This window comes from Zalophus californianus, chromosome 2 (assembly GCF_009762305.2).
Source record: "Zalophus californianus isolate mZalCal1 chromosome 2, mZalCal1.pri.v2, whole genome shotgun sequence".
NCBI classification, from domain to species: domain Eukaryota; kingdom Metazoa; phylum Chordata; class Mammalia; order Carnivora; family Otariidae; genus Zalophus; species Zalophus californianus.
The window spans coordinates 118,350,034-118,373,215 of record NC_045596.1 but is presented as its reverse complement, the minus strand read 5'-3'; positions in this window follow the sequence as shown (position 1 = coordinate 118,373,215).

Below are 23,182 nucleotides of genomic sequence, written 5' to 3'. Positions count from 1 at the left end.
ATTAATACTCTTTTTGGGATTTATAGTTTATTAGAATTTTCTATACCTTTAAAAAACAAAAATCTCTGAAAGAATGTGCTTTGGCAATGTTTAAGATTCTGATACTAACAGAGATGCACATGTCGTTATTAAAGATTGATTTGTGGTTAATTTATACTGTAAACTATCAAAGCATCTTATCAGAACATTAATTTAGGTGTAAGTCATTTTACTCTTCACTCCAGAGCAGACATGTATGACTATCAAGCAGATGGAATTGGTATTTTGCGGAAGTCCACTAAGTATTCAATTACTTTGCTCCTCTTAATGGTTAACGGGCCCCAAAAGGCTATAAAATACTTATTTCACTCCCTTAAAGACATTCACAAGAGACTGGCGGTTTATATATCCTACTTCAAGAAGGTGCCTTGGCATTTACCTACCCGAAGTAGAGACAGAAACAAACTTTTGGTGACTGGATAGTAAGCCTCAGATGCATAAAAAACAAAACAAAACAAAACAAAACAAAAACTATTCTTAGGTCAGCAAGATGCATCAGACCCATGCCATAAAAGCCCATTATCTGTAGGGTTTTGTTCTTTCCTTGCATTGTTTTTAGTTTGAACCTCTGGTGCTACCATCCACTGAATTCCCATTAATGGAACTAACCCTGTTGGGATTGTCATCACGGACTGGCATGGATGACCTGGGAAATGCAGGTGGTTGATGACTGTGTAGAATGACAGGGATAGGCCTTTGGGGAAAGTAAAACTGTCTGCTGTCAGTCAGGTCCTAAGTGATAATTAAATGGTATGTTGTGACTATTTCAACTTTAGCCAACATTTCCATACTGCCACTTAGAACTGCAAATTCTTTCTACGTGACTATGTTCCTGAGACTCATTTGTTTGGAGTTCTATTATTTTGAGTTATGATACTGAACAGCGAAGAAAGGAATAAGAATTTTCTATTTCACTAGGGGGCCCTGGTTATATGACTACTGACATGAAAATAAACTACTCCTCGATACTTTAGAACTAGAACATAGTAAATAATAACCCCAATGCAATTTATGTCTAGTCCTTCAAAGGTAGAAGATTTCTACTAGAAGCCTTAAAGTTTTATCTTGAATTTAGTAAGAAATAAGTTTTTTAGACAATTAGGTTGGAAGTATTTCAAGGCCTCAGTAATTTGCCAACAGCATCAAGCAGCAGTAGAACACGTTAGTGGTCCCTACCACTCTGGAAGGAAGCATAGAAGGAAAGACAGATGGAAGGAAGGAAGGAAGGAGGGAAGGAAGGAAGGAAGGAAGAGAGGGAGGGAAGGAGGGATGGAGGGGGGAGGGAGGAAGGGAAGGAGGGATGGAAGGGGGAGGGGAGAAGGAAGAGCAAACAAAGGGAAGGAAGCAAGGAAGGAAAGGTCAACATGTACAAAGCAGCTCCATTCTCTGACCTATAGGGTTAATATTGAACTTGCACACATTCATAGAGGATAAGCTTCCCTAAGTTTACATCTGAAAGGGCAAAAGCACTCTTTCTCTTCTCTGCACTTTCCCACGTGGGAGCAGCATATTCATCATGCAGCTGCTCCAATCCAATTCCATGAATACAATGCCACCAGTTCAACTGTTTCTAAGACAAAGACAGAACCTCTGGAATTTAAGAATCACTCCAGTTTCAAAGCACTTGCTCTCTGTTCTTGAACTCTTGTCCCCATTCCAAGTACAGTTTAGTTCAGTTGATTGAGCCCAAGGGCCTTACCACATCAAGCTGACTCAAAAGTTTCAAATGGGAAGATGGGACCAAGCATATTCATTCTGGATTTTCCGTGGTGAAAGGGTGGCTAACATGTAGACATAAGCAGGGATTGGTATTCAGAGAAATAAAGCATGCGCCCGAAGTGATTACTAAGGTATTGTCTAAAGAAGCCTAATATTAAGCTGAGGAGCTCATCTGGGCTTCTTGGGCCAAAGAGGAATTGAGTTGATTGGAAATTTGGGGGAAATAAATACTGTCCCTCCAAATTTCCATTATACTTGAAAGTTAACGGCCTAAAACTGTTGCACATTTCAAGCTGTTTGCTGAGTCTGGAAGCTTTGTGATTCAGATTAATCCCACGGTGACTGCTTCCACCCCCATTGTTTTCTTTATTAGGAAGCAAAGATTCCCATATGTTTCCGTGTAAGACAGAATGACTCAGGCGTTTTATATTTAATGCACCCTTGGATAGCTGCTTTAGATTTTATATGCTGGTACAAGAGCACAGCAATCAACTGTGACACCGTCTGTTGGTGAAATGTAAAGAATGGCCCTGGAGACAGAGTTTTATGTTCTGGCTGGAAATACGCCGAAATCTGAATCTGTTCAATGCTATTATTTGCCAATATCTCTCAGATGGACTTTTGGTTCCAGTATTAAATCTAATCAAATGATGGAAGTGATGGGACTGCCTTGATGAGTGCGGAGATGAGATGCAAGGTGCTTATCCCCTAATAACTTCTCAGCAGCCAGCAACATGTTTACAAGAGCTCCTGGCAAGCTCCGAAAGAAATAACTATATTAGGAAACTTGCATTTTTCTCAGGATGAGGTTGGGCCCACATTACCTATGGACCACATTCTTTCTTCTGTGGGAAGGAAAGGGGAACTTTGAGGTGTGTAGCTTGTGCAGGCCTCCAAATATTCAGCCCAGAATCCTGGAAGGAGAAAAACGTAGTTACCCATCTCCATTTCACACATGAGTGTTTTTTATTCTCTCCATCAGTGAATTTTAGTACCGTTCACCCAGTCAGAAGTTTGATCCTCCACTCCACATTTTCTGAGAATCAGTCTCCAATCACAGCTTTACAAATCCATTGTCCCCAAGTCCTATAGACTCTACCCTCTAAATATTTCTTATTTCTGTCTCTTCCTCTGCTAATTTCTTAATGGAGTCTCAGTGGCTGTGCCTGGATTATCTTAATGGATTCAATAATGAATCCCCTTCACTCCACTGCCCCCTCCCCTTTATCCATTATTTATAAAACCATTGTTCAAGCTGGTGTGAAATTAAAAAAACTGTGCTAGACAGAGTTAACAGGAAAGGAACACTTTATTCAAGACTATTTCCAGAAGGAAGAGAGACTGAACTCGACTCTGCTAAAACAAAAAGCTGGAGATGTTTGAAGAACTGGGATGAGAGGAAGTTAAGGTCACTCTGTCACATGTTTGCTAATTGGCCTCACCCCCCAAAAGTAAACTTCCCCCTTATCTTCATGATAAGAGGAGGTTTTACAACTTAACTTGAACAAGTAGCCCATGGAAGTTAGGCTCCCACCTCCCACAGAGACTGGGAGATAGGGAGCGATCTTCCTTGATGATTACATCTCAAAGGATGGCTCCCAGGTCCTTGAGAAAGACATTCTCTGGATTGTTAAACTGGCAAGAGGCTTTTAAGGAGATTACATACATTTCAAGAGGACAGAGAAAGAAATGCAATTACAGTTTTTCAAAGTAAATGCTCTAAGAAAAGTAGGTCAGGGACCTATAGACAGAAAGATATCCGTCTAAAGTCTAGTCAAGCTGAAGGGAATTTAAGTCCATCTTGGACACTAGCAGTAAGAGATGTTTCTAAAATATAAATATGGACATGGCAGCCCCCTGCTTGAGAATCTTTGTTTCTTGTTCTCATGTAGAATAAAACTGGAAACTCCTAACTTGTTTCATAAGACCATTTTCATCATCTGACGCTCTAGCTTCGTTTCTGTACCTCTGGGCTTCAGACATTGGAGTCTTTGCAAATCTCTAAATATAGCATACCTTTCTTGGCTCTTTGCCTTTGTGCTATCAGATATGCTGGTCTTTCTATTAGGGATAACTTCCCCTGCCTTGTTTGCCTACCAAACTCATATTCCTTCTTTGTTACTGCCTCTATGAAGCTATCCAGATGAAGTTATTTACTCCTTCACTGACCACATAGCAACTTCTACATAATTCTAGCATGGACTTAAGAAGTTATATTATCATGGGGTGTTTCTGAGTCTCTTGAAGGGGTTGGAGCAGTTGTAGGTAGAAGGTGTATATTTTTTATATTATTTCCCTAGTTTGACCACAGTGCCAATTACCTTGGAACTACTTATTTAATATTTTCAACGAAATTAAAGATGTAGTTCTTAGAAATAACACCAGGACCTACAAATGGAGCTCTTAAATGTTCTCATAGTAGCAAAACACCATCTTGAAGGGCATTATTTTTAAAAATAATAATCAAGTATAATTTGGAACTATATTTGGATAAAGAATATAGTTAAGCCTGTTTTTAAAAATCTGTAAGTATTTCTTCACGTGTTTTTTCAAGGTGTGTGTGTGTTGTTTTTTTACTGCAAACCAGTGTTTACCAGATTTTTTTTTAATGTGATTTTTTAAATTAGCACTCAAAGTTTTAAGCAAAAAACATACAATTTAAAATGGGAACCTAGATCCAAGGACTCACAAGGACAACGCTGACTTAGATAAATGACATTGATATGTTTGTTAACAAATTAGTCTCCGCACTCTATTGGGTGTTTGCAAAGCAGTGCTGGGTAGGGTATATCTTCTGTGCGTTCTTAGTAAACATATGTTGACTAAATATTTTGGAATATTCCATTGTTTAAGGCATCACAACAAAATGGGGATTAAGTCCTCTGGCTTAAAAAGTTTAACACATTCGCAGCACTGTGAAATCATGCTTCATGAGATAATGAATGCATTAGTCAGGCTTCTTGTAATGCTCAGACTCTTCCCCACTGGACAGCTGCCTTACACCTGTTAATGAATGAACTTCACTCACTAAGTGGGCTTAGTTCAATTTAAAGCTGGTTCATATCTGTTAACATGAATTATTTAAATCCCCAAAGTCTTTGGTGTAGAAAAGACATTCTTTAAAGTTCTTTAAAGATAACTCAAATCTGGCTACATTAAGTTAACTCCATAGAGGGAAAAATGTATCAGGTCATTCTATTTGACAAAATATAAGATTGGAAAACTTTTTAAAAATTGCTGTTATTGAATATAATTTATGTACAGAGAAATATGGAAATCTTAAGTGTACATATAAAAAATTTTGACAAATGCATAAATTAGTATAATCCACACCTCTAACAAGGCACAGAATATTTTTATCACCACAGAAATTCCCCTCATGCCCCTTCTTAGTTAAAGCCCCACCTGAAACAAATACCATAGATTTTTTTTGCCCGGTCCTAGAAGCTTATACAACTAGATCCTTGTAATAAATACTGTGTTGGGGTCTCTCTTCTTTTCATTTCAGTGTAATGGTTTTGGTAAATTTTATAATGATGAATCTCTAGAATTTACCGATATTGTTGCATGTTTCAGCAATTTGTTCTTTTTTTTATTACAGAGTAGTATTTAATTGGGTGTCTATACCAAGTCTTGTTGAACTATTCTCACATTGGTAGACAACTGGCTTGTTTCCAGTTTGGGGCTATTATGAGTAAAACTGCTATAAAAATTGTTGTACTTAAGAGTACAATTGCTGAGTTGTTTGATAAGTATATTCTGGCCTTCACAAGAAATTGCCAAACCGTTTTCCAAAGTTATTATATTATTTAACACGCTCAGAGCAATAAACAAGAGTTCTAGTTGCTCCCCATCCTTTCTAACATTTGGTTTTATCAATCTTTTTCAGCATAACCATTCTAGATGGTATGTAGTAGATTCTCTTTGTGGTTTTAAATTGCATTTCTCTGATGACTAATGGTATGAGTACCTGGTCATATGCTTATTGGCCCTTTATATATCTTCTCTGGTGAAGTATCTGTCAATCTTTCACACATTGGATTTTTTATCTTTTTATTATAAGTTGTGTGGCACTTGTACCACAGAAGGGTCTCTCTATTCTCTTACCTTGTCACCAATGCCTTGCTGTGTGGCCCAGTGAAGGCCTGTGAAAAGGGGTTAGAGGGGGTAGTTTGGAGTTACCTGTGTATAGGACCCTGGAGGTCTCCAAACTCTTACACCCCACCGACACTCAACATTAAAAAATCCATATAAGTTCAACTGTTTTCTTCCTACCATTGTTATGGCAGTTTTCTCTTCTATTCTGCTGAAGATGAAAATATCCATGGTTTCCAACTCCCCAAGAGAGCTTGGCATGTCCTCATATTTTAATGATTGTGTTACCTTCAGACCTTAGGTCTTTGATGGGTTTAAAAATAAAGTTCTTTTTTTGTTGTTTGTTTGTTTTTAGGATTATCTGGCTTATTCTCATTTTGTAAGTGATCAATTTCATCAAAATTAAAAATATGACACAGGGATAGACTTCTCCACCAATAATTTTTTAATACCAGAAGGAATGTCTTCTGCACTTAGCTTCCCAAAATACTTAACATAATTCTGTTTAAAAATTATTGAAAGTTTAGTAGTTCTTGCACCCACTAAACCAGCAACTTCTTGCTCCCCCCCAAAAAAGGGTATTTAAAGGATTTTCAGGAGTTTTGTAAAATACTTGTATAATACTGAGGTTTTATTATAGATTTTTATTTATTTATTTATTTGACATAGAGAGAGAGATAGCACACAAGCAGAGAGAGCAGAAGAGAGAGAGGGAGAAGCAGACTCCCCGCTGAGCAGGGAGTCCAATGTGCAACTCGGTCCCAGGGCCCTCAGATCATGACCTGATCCAAAGGCAGACGCTTAACCAACTGAGCCATCCAGGCACCCTGAGGTTTTGTTTTAACTGTGAGATCACTTTTTCCCCCCTAACGGCCTCAAAATATTAACATTCTGTGACAAATATCAAAGGAACCAGTGTGACTTATGGGCTGTACTGACATCATTCCCCTGTTACCGATGTTATTTGAGCGAATTCTCCTTAAAACAAAGAACCAAAACACGCTCTTTAGCAAAGTAGATCGCACTAGTGGCTCATCAGTGAATAGTATCTGCATACTCATCGTAGTTAAACCCTGAGTGTTAATTGAAGCAAAGATTGTGGTATTGCTGTATTGGTATGAGGGGAAGTGTATGGTGGGAACAGGGGAAGATGAATGTGAAAAAATTCCATCTGCCAAAGAAAAGAGTCATGAGATAATATCTAGAGTTAAAAATTCTATTCTATTAAGAAATAAACTTAGCATTTAGAAATATGAAGAGAAACATGGAAGGTTACAGTTGTTGACAGTGGATGTGACATGAGTAGGACTCAGGCATGGGGCATGGGATGGCTTTTGTTGGCTTGTGAAAAAATATGTCCATAAATTTTTTTATTAGAGAGAATGAGAAAGCCAAATTCAATAAAGCAGAACTTTCAGGCACGGGTCTTGTAGACAAATCAGTATGAAGTTACTTTTTCTCCCTGATACATTTTGTACCAAAACACAATTTATCAAATCTGACTATTAATGAGATTTTAGTACTTTTATTTTTAAGTAAGGAAAAAATAAAAACTGCAGGAAAACAACTTTCTGAGCAGGCTGAAATGTACTTAATTTTGTAATACCAATTCCCAAGTTTAGATAATCACAAATAACATATCACTCCAAATAAATGATCCCCTCTTTTGAATATTTTTGTAAGGTCAAAACATATTAAGGGCAACACTGGAGGGGAAAGTAAGTCATGATGTTAGTTGGAAAGGCACACAGGGAAGGAGGGGGTAGTCCAATCCTTTCTGACTTAGTGAGGAAGGAAATTAAACGGGATGGAGAGAATGAGAAAAGAAAGGAGAAGGTGGGATAGTTTATTATCTGGTGAGAGACTTTTCTGTGTCTTCCAGAGCTGCTAACTTGTAATAAAGCACCATCCCCACCCTCCTCAAAAGTTAAGACCACAAGAAATACACCATATTTCTTTACCCTCATAACACATTTTTAAAAATAATTTCCACTTTTATTGGATCACAGAGAAAAGAATTTGAGAGAAGACAAGTACTTTTTGAGCCATCACCTCCAAAGGAGATCGTCTCAGGAAGAAAAGAAACAGATTTGCAAAGTAATTTCCTTTTTTTCCCCCCTCATCTCTTCCTACTTGATAGATGGAGAACTGCTAAGCAAAATTAGATTCACTTGTTTGTTTTTCATGATTTGAAAAACAAATTAAATAGGATTCCTTTACATAGCGTCTCCTTTTCTTTCTTTGAGTCGTTCACCAATTTTTGCTTAAACCCGAGGACCTCTTGAAGCTGATGCAATGCAAATGCCTATAAACACGTATGATTTTCTTGTTTTTTTTTTTTCCCCCTAAGAGGAGTTAACACATTGTTAAGTTGAGAATCTTCCTTGTGGGTAAATAATTAATATCTGTGTTTTCTTATTTTAAACCTGTCCTAAAATCATTTGGTACTACTAAATGGGCCTCCCAGTGATCCTGTTCTCTTGCCATTTAAAACACAAAAAGGGGGGGAATGAACTCTAATTGATGGAAATAGAGAAAGTGCATTTTTGGAAATCTAGATTGTTTGGTTCAGTCAAGACCGGGGTTGCATATCTGATTACTATTACGTGAATTCTATTAGCTCTGCTCAGAGAAAACTCCTGAGTCATTGTGTTGCTTTTATATGTGAAGCCTCAAATCTCAATGACACCAACACAAATGAGCTCACTAAAGGACAGCATTTAAAAAATGTACAATGAGAGGTGTAATTGCCAAAGGACCAGAGGAATGCATCCCCAGGCCAGGACCTCCTCTCTCTGGCGACGAGCCAATAGGAAGCCAGCTTTTATTCAGAGATTCGCTCATCCAACAGCAAGTCAGAGCCAGGGGAGACAGTAAAATTCAAATATTTTGTGACCTTCGGGCCTGAGGCTGGTCCACATGTCACTATGAAAGGAGAATATTTATCTCTGGCAATGATAAGTCAAGTCTGGGCAGGCAGAGGGAGAAGCAGATTCCCGGAGGAGCAGAGAGCCCAATGTCGGCTCAATCCCAGGACCCTGGAATCATGACCTGAGCCGAAGGCAGACGCTTAATGACTGAGCCACCCAGAACATCCCTCATTTCCTCTTTTAAATAAGACTTTGCAAAACTCTGAATTCACCATTCTGTGCAGGGTAAAACTTTTCCTTAAGTTTTCTTACAAATCTAATCTTTAATATTATTTTTCCACATTTTTACTTGCTAATATCACGAAGACCAGCAGAATGTTTCCTGGTCAGCTCAGATAACAAGAATAACAGATGAAGAAAAAAGAATAGAGAGTTTAGAAAGGGATCTAAATATATATGTAGAAGAATAACCATTTAATAAAATGTGATTGGTTAACCTTTGGGGGACATAATGAACTGAGACCCCCCGGCTTCATATCTTGAACCAAAATAAGGGGCCAAGTTATTTCAAAACAAAAATGAAACCCAAAACCTACCTGGAGGAAAGATTCATGGACTAAGGCAAGCCTTTCCAAACCGGATACCAAGGGCTGAAACCATAAAGTATTGAATCAATTTAACCATGAGCACGTGGGCCTTAAAAACTTCCTGCCAAAAACATGACAAACGTACTTGATAGGGCACCTGGGTGGCTCAGTTGGTTAAGTGTCTGCCTTCGGCTCAGGTCATGATCCCGGGGTCCTGGGATCGAGCCCCACGTCGGGCTCCCTGCTCCGCGGGAAGCCTGCTTCTCCCTCTCCCACTCCCCCTGCTTGTGTTTTTGCTCTCGCTGTCTCTCTCTCTGTCAAATAAATAAATAAAATCTTTAAAAAAAAAGTACTTGATAATGTGCTCTGAGTCTTTCGCATGCCCACAGTGCTTTCTTAAGGAAACAGGCATAGATTTTTTTTTTTTTTTATTTCAGTACTTACCTACTCTCTGGTCTAGGTTTTACCGATGAGACAGGATGCACAAAAGAAATGATGGAGAAATAAGGTGCTGGCATATTTAATATTGGCCAGTGCTTAATACCACACTTTCACATACACACTGACACACTGGAACAAGCCTGAAACATGGCTTAGGTCAGGAGTCTTAAGTAAGACTTCTTATTTCTTAATCCCTAACCTCTTAACCTGACTCTGTTTATCCACCCAACCACAAGAACCTGGAACCAAGAGAGAGAATTATGGTTTCAATTCACCCACCACTCAGTCACAGAACAAAGAGAGTATGGCTGGGCCGGAGAGAGCTAGATGGACGGTCAGGCCCAGGCCAAAGTACAAGATGCTGGAAGTACGAGACAAGGCAGGAGGCACAATGCACACAAAGCGGACTTCTACTTTAAAAATCTTGGGACGCCTGGGTGGCTCAGTTGATTAAGCATCTGCCTTTGGCCCAGGTCATGATCCCAGGGTCCTGAGATCGACTGAGTCCCACATCAGGCTCCCTGCTCAGCGGGGAGCCTGTTTCTCCCTCTGCGTGCCGCTCCCCCTGCTTGTGCTCGCTCTCTCTCTAAAATAAATTAATAAAGTCTTTAAAAAAATAAAAATCTTAACTGCTAGTGGAAGGAGCCCTCTGGCCAATTAGATCAGCCACCCTTCCTCCTGGGAGAGGGTGGAGAATGGGATGCAGAAAGGTCAGATGTATCTTCTCTCACACTTCCTTAAATGAAGAAGCTGGGGCATGTTCAGTCTCTCTTATGGGCAAAAACGTAAGGAGAGGAGAAGCGTCCTATTCAATGGCATTGAGCCCAGAAATTTATCCAGATCCTTGGACAGAGAGGTGTATAGCTTAACAGAATGATTAAAAGTATGCAAAAAGATTTGTCTCAAAGATATTCATTGAAGAGATAGTTTATAACAATAGAAGAGTATAAAGTAAACAATGTCCAGAAATAGAAAAAAAAAGCTTTTAGTAAGAAAATATATTCCATTAATACAGTAGAATGCCATATGGCCATTAAAATCAGGTTAACAATAAATTAAGTGAAAATAATTCATAGGATATGATGTACAATATAATTTTATTTTTATATTTAAGAGGTGTACATACACAAGAATGGCAGTTGTTCATAGTGATTATCTCTAAGTGGTAGTACTATGTGTGGTTTTAATTTTTTCTTTATCAAAACCCGAATTGTCTGTCTGATCTTCCCATAAAAAAATTAATAAATGAAGAGTTGATTGGGTCAATGACAATGAAAGACACAGTTGTGTCAGGAATCAGGGAGAATATCAATATCTGGTTTATGCAGGAACCACTTCCCAAACAACTGAAGAATTGATTCAAAAAACTCATTTTGGGCTGCCTTTTGGAAATTGCTATGGGTCTCTTACATGTTACCTGGTTCTGCCTTGCCTATTTGACCCGACATTATTCACTCTCACCTGCAGATGAACTAATTTGGAGATCGGCAGTTTCATTCATCTATTCGTCTAGTCGCACACATTTGCAAATGGAATGAATGCATGATTTACTAGTGCTCTGGAGACGCAAAAAAGATAATAATTTCTCCTGAGAGAAACTTGCTGCAAACTTGATGCCTATTCTGGGAAACAAATCATACCTGCTCGAAATAACTTGATTACACTCAAGATGATATGGGAACGTGGCACGATGCGGAGATTTTTCCTGAGGACTGTAATGAGTGGGACAGATCGGGATGTCCTAGGGTGCCATGATGGTAAAAGATTTTTGGGGGAGAATCAGCTTCCCTTGAACCTTACAGAGTACATGGGATTTGAATTTGCAGAAAGGAGGATTTCATTATTCTAGGATGTCGTAACTGATGAGGTTAGGGGAAGAGGAAGTTTTAGAGAGCTAGAGAGATGGGGTTGGACAACTAAAGGGGGCCCATTTGATGGAAAGTTTCAGAATCCAGATTGAGGACTTTTTATTTGCTCTCAAAAATTAAGAAATTTCAAAAAAGGGGGCACCTGGGTGGCTCAGTAGGTTAAGCGTCTGCCTTCAGCTCAGGTCATGATCCCAGGGCTCTCTGCTCAGCAGGGAGCCTGCATCTCTTTCTACCTGCTGCTCTGCCTACTTGTATGCTTACTCTCACTCTCTCTCTCTCTGTCAAATAAATAAATAAAGTCTTAAAAAAAAGAAACATAATTAAAAAAACTGATCTCCATAATTCAAGTTACTATATTTCTCTCAGAAATTTTCCATGGAGCCACTTCCAGGCAATATCTTCCCCAACCAACAAGAGCCTGTCCAGGATCACTGTGCAAGCTGAACGCTAAGCACCTTTCTCCAGCCACACAGAAACACCCTGTAAACCCCGAGACATAGAAGACTTAGCCTCAAAGATGTTATGTTAGACGGCTGTGCTGAATAGGACTAGTTATGGGGGAGCGATTAAAGATCGGAGTCAGCGTATGTGTTGGTGGCAGGGGTGGGGGGTGTCTTTTTGGCTTTCTTTTTTCTCTAGGGGCTCTCTTCTCCTCATGGAACTGGTAATGTTAGCAAGAATTCTATGCCAAGAGTGGCCAGACTGACTCTCCTCTATTTAAGGATTAAGGAAATGTTCTATTCTTTGTTTTTCCTGATAGTTTATTTTTACTCCCTTGGCCCTGGTGCTGAGCTTTGAGATTCAGGGGATGGGTTTACAGTGTCAAAGGCAAGCGGCGCCACCACTACCATCATGTAGCATAGCTCAAAAAGATTCCCTACTGGGACTTGGAGTTGCCAGAGCCCAAGCTAGTGATAGTCACTAATACAGTTGTATCTGCCTTCTCCCTCAGGACATACGTCTGTCTCAGAAATCTCTCTAGAAAAGGTGGCTCTAGCAGCCAGGATTTGTGTTCTGACACCATGGTTTCTAAGATGACCCCATAATATAAAATATAAATGCCAGGATTTTCCAGTGGTTGTGTGTATGTATCATCAAATGGCTGCAGACACCTGGGAGTTACACAGATGTAAAAACCAGGCAGTGATGTGGGGCCTGTGACTAGAGAGAACCTATCCCACTGACGTAAGAAACATTGGACTGAGCTGAGTATTTTGTAAAACTATAAAGTGACTTCAAATAGTCACCAAAATCTCTCAGAAACGTCTGAAATGTCAAGGATACAAAAGAACATAAGCCAATCTTGGAGATGAACAGAAAAGCCAGGGGTCCTGCATTCTTGATAATTCTTTGTAAAATATTACAGCCCCTGTGTTGGGTGAGCCACCAGAATTCCCTGGCAACTGTTTAGGACCAGTCTCTCTGGAGAACCTGCCCTCTTTTTCAAGTACCAATCACCATTTCAGTTTGATTAATTTTCCTGTAGGTGATTGCTAGGACATTAAAGCAAGCTCATCCAGAGTAACAATTTTGTTCTTAAGTTATTTGGGGAAACAGCTGTCCAGAAAAGGTTAAATTATTAGTCTTTGGGAGAAACGACGTGAGGAGAAAATGAAAAATAATTTTGTCTTTGATCTAACAGAGAACAATCTGTGCAGCACTTAAGGAAAAAAAAATCACAAAAAACTTTAATATGAACCTGGAATGAGAGATGCATGTACTGAACAAGGCCCTTGTCTCTTTCACTTTTCTGGAAGAGGGGGCATGATTGAGATGGACACCGGGGCCGAGAGAGAGCGTCCAGGAGGTGAGAGGGGTGAGGGCCCAGTGACAAGAGCAATAATCCTGAGGTCAGGGTCCCAGTACTGGGATGCCCTTCTCCACACATCTTTTTTGGTCAGCTCCTACTCATCTTTTAAATGTTTTATTTACCTCCTTCAAGAGACATACTATAACCCCTGCCAGGCTCCTTTCAGGACCCTTGAGCTCCTGTAACACTCCCAAGAATCTATCTAACAATGTGCTTGCTTCCATTTAGTACTCTGTTGAGGTAGCGATAGAAGTGTTACTCCACCTCCTTTCGTCCTCACATCATCCTCCCTGAGGTCTGGGCAACTTAGCTGGGAAAGGTAGAAAACAATGCTGTGTGGTTTTGCACTTGCAAAGTGTGTCCAATGGTAAGTTACTCATTTGTTGGCCATGCAACAAATTCTGTTAGTCATCCTAACAATGGTGTCCATAAATTTTAATTACTTCTAGAATCAAAAAATATTCCACTTGCCCAATTCATGGCTAAGAGCAATCATCAAGTTCATTCTTGTCACCAATTGGCATAGTCAACAATTTATATCCTTGTCTTAACGATGTGAAAATTGAGTTACTGAAAAATTACATGGTATTTCTAGAAGGGGTTTTAGTCCTAGAGATTTGTTCTTAAAATTGTCTTTTTGAGGTTCTATCAATGAATTCTACTCTGTTGTATTTTCTTGTCTCTAGCTACCAATAGTCATATATATATATATATATATATATATATATATATATATATATATATATATCAGGACCAAAGCAGAGTTAAAGATGCTGGTGCAGATCTCTTCAATATATCCGAGTACTCAATCATTTGGGGAGTTCCTCTCATGGGGTCACACTACTCATTGAAGATAGCCAAAGTCACTTGGGAACATCAGAGCACCCCAGACAGCAGAACTGACACCCAGAAATTGGATAGATAAGTCAAATCCTCTCTTTTTAGGCAGAATTGTTAAAATCAAACAAAAGTACTAGAAACAACAAATCTTTTTCTTCCCTTCTGGATAAGCACCCAGAACCTCCTTCAGAAAAAGTTAGGAGAACACTCAGACCTATGTTCTAGAAAAAAGGAAATTTACCTTTATTTCCTTTTTTTGGATGGTAACAATCAAGTTAATGGCTACAGCTTCCAGAAAGATCTCAGAGGCAACATGCATTGTCACTGATGTACTTGCTAGCTCAGGGGTCCCCATGGAAAGGATGCTCATTTTGTAGCTAATGTAAATTACAGTGCGTGTCTTTGAATTTCAGTGATTTGGAGTGACATTCTATTAAAGGTGTTCCTGATATAAACAGGATTAGGTGGTAATGGGAGAATTAAACAAGAATTATGCTTGGCTGGTAACCTTGAGACTAATGGTCTTCAAGAAGAACACAGAAGTCTTTCTTTCTCTCCATTTTTTATACTGTGATCTCTCTTTACAAGTGGCAACTTCAAGAATTGAAAATTAATAGATTAGGACCTCTGTTTTCTACCACATTTGTTTACTACCATCTGCTCAGAGACTTCATTAATAATGAGAATTTGATAGTAGGTCAAATTAACGTAAGTTCCATGTTAATCATGACCTTGATACTTTGGTAATGATAATAAAAAAAAAAAGTACTGACCAAATTGTCCTGCCTTTGTAGCTTAATGAGAGCATGAAATCATTCATTAGCAAGAGCAGTGAACTAAACTCCAAGAAAGAGTAACCATGACCTATTCAAAAGCATTTAAACCCCCAGCTTCACCTGAGACTTGGGAGTTTTGATGCAATGCAACCTAGACATATTTGCCTCTTGACAATCTGAGGACCAAAAAATGAGATGAGTAACCAAGGTAATACATCAGATCAAAAATTAATATAAATAATGTAAGCGATTACATTCAGCAGCAGTAATAGGGTCAACATTGCAGTGAGAGAGGTGAGAACTAGCAGGTAGAATAGCTTGAAAATGAGTTGGGAGAGAGGATAAGAATTTTGGAATATCACAATATTCGCTGTAGTAGGGGACAATTAACTGATACAGTTTGCTCAAATAAGTGTTGAAGTTGAAATAGAAGTGAGAGAGGACATTGGTCAAATTAGCTTAAGGGCAGCATCCCCCAGGGCAACCAGTTTTTGACACTTTACTGATAAACTTTGCTAGGTGGAAAAGACTGGAACTCTTAATTCTGCTCGAGTCCAGCAGATACTAAAATAGAACTCTTTCAAGGAAATTCTGGACATATGCAATACTGTACTTGTTTTTATCCAGAGGCTATCCTCAGTTTTGCTGATTATAACTCCTGAGTAATCGCCTCACTAGAGTAACAGGAAACCATGAGGTACTCAGGGGAGGAGATAGGGAACAAAGTTGTCTAGTATTTACTCCGTACCAAGACCTGTGGTCAGCATCTAACTTAATTCACAACAATCCTGTCAGATAATATTGTTAGTGCCTTTTTAGAGACAAGAAAATAGGCTCAAAGTGGTTAGGCAAATTGCCCAGCATCAGGTGACGAAGACCACATCTCATTCCGTGGCTCTCTGGGTGGTGTCCCCTCGGTAATGGCTCCTGGAATGGTGGCCTCTAGAAGAGCTCAGAGGCAAAAGCTTTCCTACGTCAAACTTTATGAGTACTATACCTCTGTTATCCAAAGTGCAGTCCTTGGACACCAACGTGGCACTTGCTTGGAGCTAATAAATCATAACCTACATTTTAACAAGATCCTGAGGTAGCATTAAAGTACACTGCAAACTTTACTAGACACGGCACTGCTTGGCCCTTTGACTTAATGGGGGAAAAGGGATTCCTTTTGATTCACGGAACGCTCTAAGAACCTGATGAAAACTATGGAACTTCTCTGGAAAAACAATATATCCACTCTGAGAAATTCACTTATACTTACTTCCTGAGGGTTAGGGACTCCCTGAAACCCACGCATGTACAATCTAGGTGTCTGTAGACTCCAGGTTAAAAATGCCTTTCAGAGGTGATTAACAGGGAAATCAATGCAGTATAGAGTTTGGAAAGTGAAAAACCATAGCCAAAAGAAAAAGGTTTAGTTCTCTTTCTTTCTTCTTTCTTTTCTTTCTTTCTTCTGTCTGTCTTTTTCTTTCTTTCTTTCTTTCTTCTTTCTTCTTTCTTTTCTTTCTTTCTTCTTTTCTTTCTTCTTCTTCTTTCTTTTTTTCTTTTTTCTTTCTTTCTTCTTCTTCTTTCTTTTTCTTTCTTCTTTCTTCTTTCTTCTTTTTCTTCTTCTTCTTTCTTTTCTTTCTTTCTTTCTTTCTTTCTTTCTCTTTCTTTCTCTTTCTTTTTCTTTCTTTCTCTTTCTTTCTTCTTTTTTTCTTTCTTTTCTTTTTTTTTTTTTCTTCTTTCTTTTCTTTTTTTCTTCTCTTCTTTTCTTCTTCTTTCTTTCTCTTTCTTTCTCTTTTTCTTTCTTTCTTTTCTTTCTTCTTCTTTCTTTCTTTCTTCTTCTTTCTCTTTCTTTTCTTTCTTTCTTTCTTTCTTCTTTCTTCTTTCTTTTTTTTTTCTTCTTCTTCTTTCTTTTTTCTTTCTTCTTTCTTTTCTTTTCTTTTTCCTTCTTTCTTTCTTTCTTTCTTTCTTCTTTCTTTCTTTCTTTCTCTCTTTCTTTCTTTCTTTTTTTCTTCTTTCCTTTTTGAGAGAGAGAGAGAGCATGAGTGGGGAGGGTCAGAGGAAAAAGAAGACAGAAAATCTTAAGCAGACTCCATGTGCTCAAGGCAGATCCCAATGCGAGACTCAATCTCACAACCCTGAGGTCGTGACCTGAGCTGAAATCAAGAGTCAGACACTCAACTGGCTGAGCCACCCAGGCACCCCAATGTCCTCTCTTTCAATCATCAGCAGTATGATTATATAAGTTGAACCACATACATATTCCTAGAAATTGGCAGAACATGGACACAAGAGATTTTCCTAGCAATTTTGTCTCCATTTCTTTATTTATTCATTTCTTCTCAGTGGACTTGATCAATAGCTATTTGGACTTTCTCTCCCAATGCGAGGATCTTTCACAATTGATAAAAAGTGTTTTTCAAAGATGATGTTTAGGTGTTACATCATTCTTGGGGACTTTGGGATATAATTTCAATCATGATTTTAAGACTTAGTTTCAATAATTTTATAACTGAAGTTAGTTAAAAAGCTGGGTATTCCAGGCTTTGTATTATTAAATGCAAGTCTGCAGCAAAAAAAAAAAGACAAAAGCAAATATATATTTTTATACTGATTAGACTCTCCAGGTTCCCAACTCTTTTTCACCATTTTGTAAATATTCCTAAAGCCATAAAGTCATCAAGTGTTGCCTGTGTCCTTCATCCTTTTCTCCCTTTCCTTGGACTTTAGAGAATGCTTATTTTTATCCTGAAGGGTCCAGGTCCCTCCTCGTCAGATTAACTTTCACGTCCTCTGGAACTTGTTCTGGACACATAGTGATATAAAAACAGATTATAATCCGCCCTTTCTTCTTTAATGAAGACTTGGTCTTGTCCAAGTCTTTACTAGTGTCTTGGTCTAGTCTTAGTTGGCCTTTTACTAGTGACTCTCTCGTCTCCATTTAAAAACAAAAAACAAAGCCAAACACTCTTGGTTTTGAATTTGGCTATTTCTTCTCTCTTCCTCACTGTCAGTGCTTCTAGAAGAGAATTCACTGTCAGTGTAATCTCATGTTGGTATAACTCCCTCACGTACATTTCTTTACAAAATTCAGAATAATTATGAATTGGTTGTTCCTTTCATAAAAATACTACAAATAATTATAAGTTCCTTTAAGTTTCTAAAGAAAGAAAACCACTATTAAATTGATTTAAATCTACATAACAGCTCAGACTCTGATTCTGCATGATAGTCAGATAAAGTAACATTTTGTATAACTGACCAGTCACAAACAAGTATATTTTAATGAAACTGAGACATCTACAAAAGACACAATTTAGACAACTACTAAATCATACTGCCACTGAAACATTTCATTTTCTTCATTTTTATTTTAGTTTTAAATCAAACAACTAACACTTTAAAAAGATCACATTTCAAAGTTAAAGGTAATTAGTTACACTCGGGAAACTCTTTTTTTTTTTTTATAAAGATTTTATTTATTTGTTTATTTGACAGAGAGAGAGAGAGAGAGAGGGAACAAGCAGGAGGAGCGGCAGGCAGTGGCAGAGGGAGAAGCAGGCTTCCCGCAGAGCAGGGAGCCCGAGGCAGGGCTCAATCCCAGGACCCTGGGATCATGACCTGAGCTGAAGGCAGACGCTTAACCCACTAAGCTACCCAGGCGCCCCTCCTTCTCAGTTTTAAATGCTAAACACAAATAAAAATTGAGGTAATGTTCAGTTTCCTACTCTTCATTGTGTTATCCTTGTTTAATTTCAGTCTGCTTAAAGAATGTGCAAGACCAGAGCAGTGAAAATACCAACGGTGCTCGAAGCCAGTGTGAAAAAGGCTGAACACTTTAGAAGGGACTGTCAACTGAATCCACTACAGTTGATGGCCAGCCATGTAACCGAGGTCTCCAAGTGAACTTCCATGTAGAATATAATGTTTATCGGGCACCTGGGTGGCTCAGTCAGTTAAGCGCCTGCCTTCAGCTCAGGTCATTATCCCGGGGTCCTGGGATCGAGTCCCACATCAGGCTCCCTGCTCAGTGGGGAGTCTACTTCTCCCTCTGCCTCTGCCCTCCAGCTTGTGCGTGTGTGCTCTCTCTCTCTGACAAATAAATAAAATCTTAAGAAAAAGAATATAGTGTTTATTAAACATAAGTAATAAATAGGTGCCAACTTGCAGATCACATGTATATTATTATAAACAATATAACCTGAGCAATGTTTAAAACTCGGACTTCCAAAAATATTTTTCCACTGGCATCATTTAGAATCACTGACACATAGTGATCATAAAAGCAGACTTTCAGTCAGTTTTAGTATTCTCTGCAGACAATTCTCCACAGACATTCACCCACTTGAAGCCAACACCTAGTGCTTCCACGGTCAGTCCTAGGTATGCCAGTGCTTGCAAATATTTATTCCTCTGAGCGCATTTTACATTTGTTGTTTGAAATAAGATAAAGATGACTAAGAATGAAATAAATCTTTAGGGACAAGTCAGCTTGGCTGAGAAATAGCACGGCCTCATGGGAAACCAAGTTCCTTCAAACAGGGGAGGTCTAAGCCCAGTCAGATGCCTTGAAGGGTTAGGATCTCATCGTGTTGACAAGGGGTTATACTTCTTATCTTTCCTGCCTCAGAGTTCAGAAGAGCTCTCTGTAAGGGGAAAGGGTTTCTCTGCTTAGCACACCTACCCTATCTTAACAAAGGAAAAAAAAGTAATCCCTTCTGCATTGGCCATATCACTCATCAAAAAGACATTCAACTGAAAAGCAGGGAATAGCATCATTGTGGCCATTTAGACAAAGTCTGTGGTTGCCTGTTAACTTTCTGTTTGGGAGGAGAGGTGTTTTGTTCCTCTCCAGAGCTTCACCTGTAAAGCACTCAAGACAGAGCCAAATGACCAGCAAAGACAATAACCACTTACAGGAGTACTGCCTTATGTCTGCAATTTGCATTAAATCCTTCTGCTACAGAAAGTGTGATGTTTTTCTGACGCTGCAATGTGGATAACAGGTCTATGGTTTTCATAAACTCTAGGACACCAAGAGCTTTTGTTATATTGAAGAGAGTGGATTTCTTGTCACATGAGATATTTAAAGTGATGCTATTAATAATGCTGTGAATAACAGCTGCCTTTATTTATTCATAAATACAGCACAAACATTTTGTCACAAGGAGAAGATTTTCTTTTACTATAAAAAGATAATTAATTCAGGCTGAATAAACTTAATGGTGCGTTTGCCTTCTGGGCAAAGCAAACAAAACACCAGAATAGAATTGTGTCAAGAAAAAATAATCAAAATATGGAATAAAAATACATGCTTAAGCTCTGTTTTGATTTCTTTAACAACAAATAATTTTCCACCCCAAGTATCGTGTTCATGCTTATTTGAAAAGAAATATAAAAGGCAATAGGGCATTTAAAAATACATAGCTGAACATGGACAAACATTTCAGGTGATTTATTTCTGTCTTTGTTTTTTACACATCAGCAACATAAGCAAAATATTCCATAGGTCTGCAACTCTTCTCGTCTATACCCACGAAGGACAGAAGCTCTTATCAAATAAAATCATATAGATAAAAGTGCATTGTGAACTTTAAAGAACCATAAAAGTGTAGGAGAGTGTATTTCCATCAGCCTGTGTGTCCTTAGAGAGCAGAACTCATAGACACACTGGGGGCCTTGATTTTATTAAATAACTCAGGAAAGTGAACTTCATTGACCACCCATGATCTTTAAAAGTCTTGAAAAGATGGTACTTGTCATGGGGAGCCATCACTGCCTGACTTCTAAAGTCTCACCTGTAGGCTCTTAGATGCTTATTCAGAAAGGTTTCTTTTTTCTTTCCCTCTCCATAAATATCTCAGATGTCTTTTCTTGACCATTGTGCAGTTGAACCCCGTGAGTCCCTGGAGTATATGTGTTTGTGCTTTCAAAGCTTCCTCCCTGCCCACACCACCAAGCGCACCCATCTTGCACCTTTCCATTCCCTGTTTTAACCACGCCTTGCCACCAGACAGCAGAGTACCATCATTATATCCTGGGGCTTTTCTCTGCCCCAGTTTTCTTGATGAAGATGACTGGTCTCCCTTACATCAAATAGTTCTCATTAAGAAGTGATTGAAAAATCCTTTTTTCAAAAAAGACTTCCTGGTGTAAAGATTTGGACCACAGATCAATTCTGGCTGGCCTCAGAACCCAAAACTGGATTTACATGTTAATCCTGACGGTCAAGTCATATATACTGCAAAAAGGTTTGTTGCATTTGACAGTGAATGAATAATTACTTGCCAAAGTTAGTCTCCATTAAGTGTTGCAAGCAGTTCATTAAATGACTTCAATAATGAGGTCCATATAAAATGCTGTTATTAGAAACACTTTTATTATCCCCGGATTTAGAGGCAAGGGGATTTTGACTTTGACTCTTTTCTCAACAGCAGAAACAAAGCCTGCTGTGTTTTTCACACATGTCAGAGTAAGAGCTTCTTTCTTTTGGAATATAAAGCAAAATCTTTACCACCAATATCCTTACCTGGCCTATAAGACCAGCTGATATTTATCTTACCAGCTTCTTTCATTGCTTTTTCTGACCCTAGCCACCCTGGCCTTCCTTCCTCTCTTTGAACGTGCTCTAATCCTTCCTTACTGGTAACCAAATAAGCACATGAGTGGTTAATGGGATAACAGGATTCTCCTCCTGGAATGTCAACCCCATGAGGGCCGAACCTACGGATGCCTTCCTCACACTTGTAACTGCAGTAGCCACCATCATGTTCGCACACAGTTGGCTTTCAATAAACCAGGTTACGATATGGCTGAAGGAGTGACTTCCTTAACGAGAGTGAGGATGATGAAGACAAATCACGTTTAGGGTGACACTGGATCTTCTGATAATATTCTGAAAGTGTTGACACAGCTCGTAAAAACTCAATGTACAATTTTCAATTGACATCTGTGTAACAATTTTCCACTTCATTTCCTCTAGTGGTTAACTGATTTTGAATTCCAGGATTAAAGAGGTAAAATGGCACCTGGGTGGCTCCGTCGTTAAGCGTCTGCCTTCGGCTCAGAGCATGGTCCTGGGGTCCTGGGATCAAGCCCCAGATCGGGCTCCCTGCTCCGCGGGAAGCCTGCTTCTCCCTCTCCCACTCCCCCTGCTAGTGTTCCTTCTCTCGCTGTGTCTCTCTCTGTCAAATAAATAAAATCCTTAAAAAAAAAAATAGAGGAAAATGTAAGACTGTCAGAAATTTAGAAATACAGAAAAATAAAACCAGTCAATCACTGAAGTAGTTATTGTGCACACACCAAAAAGGCAGTCTGCAAACCAGAAGCAACCAAATCAAAAGATGGAAGGCAGCTCAGGGGTATATTGTTACGGAGTAGCAGGGACGATTTATTCTTCCCAGTGATTGGTTACATTAGAATTTTCTTAAATGAAAAGGAATTGGTCAATGGTTACCTCAAATCCATCTTGGGAAACAGTTTAGGTTTTGCTTATGGTTTTCAGACGCATAAGCAAGAAATGACCCAGTCAATTAGTCTTGCAAAACAAGCTAAATTAGTGTTTGTTTGTATGACTAAACTGATTTTGTCTGCTCAGGGAATTTTCAAGGCTGGTCTCCGTTTGTTTTTTACCAAGGACAAAATCATGACTCTTTATTAACAATTCATTAATTTTTCTTCTCTGTTGCATCAGATAGATTATACAATTAGGGGACTTTTCAATGAAGCTAAAGTTTGCCTTGCATAATAAATTCCTTAGTGAAAATAAAATTCAATCATCAGACACATTCAGAAGCATTGAACTAAATCTCTATGGAAATGGAATTTCCTCTGGGCAAAATATTTATACATGACATGCATATGTTAACTGTGACTCACATATGAATGCAGTGAACTTAACACTAAGCCTGAGATAACACAGATGAAGGAACGAAAATGCTTTCTCCAGAATTTCTGGGTGGGAGGGAAGGGATCAATCACATGCTTGGTTTTCATGTTATATATGTTGGTTTGACTTTATGAGCCTTTAAATTTGATGGACAGAAAGAGTAACACATAGAGAAAAACATAATAAGCCCCTCTCACAACAGGAGTAATAGCAGCAAAAGAAAGAATTCTATCAATTTTCTGTTCTAAGGTAAAAAATGAGAGT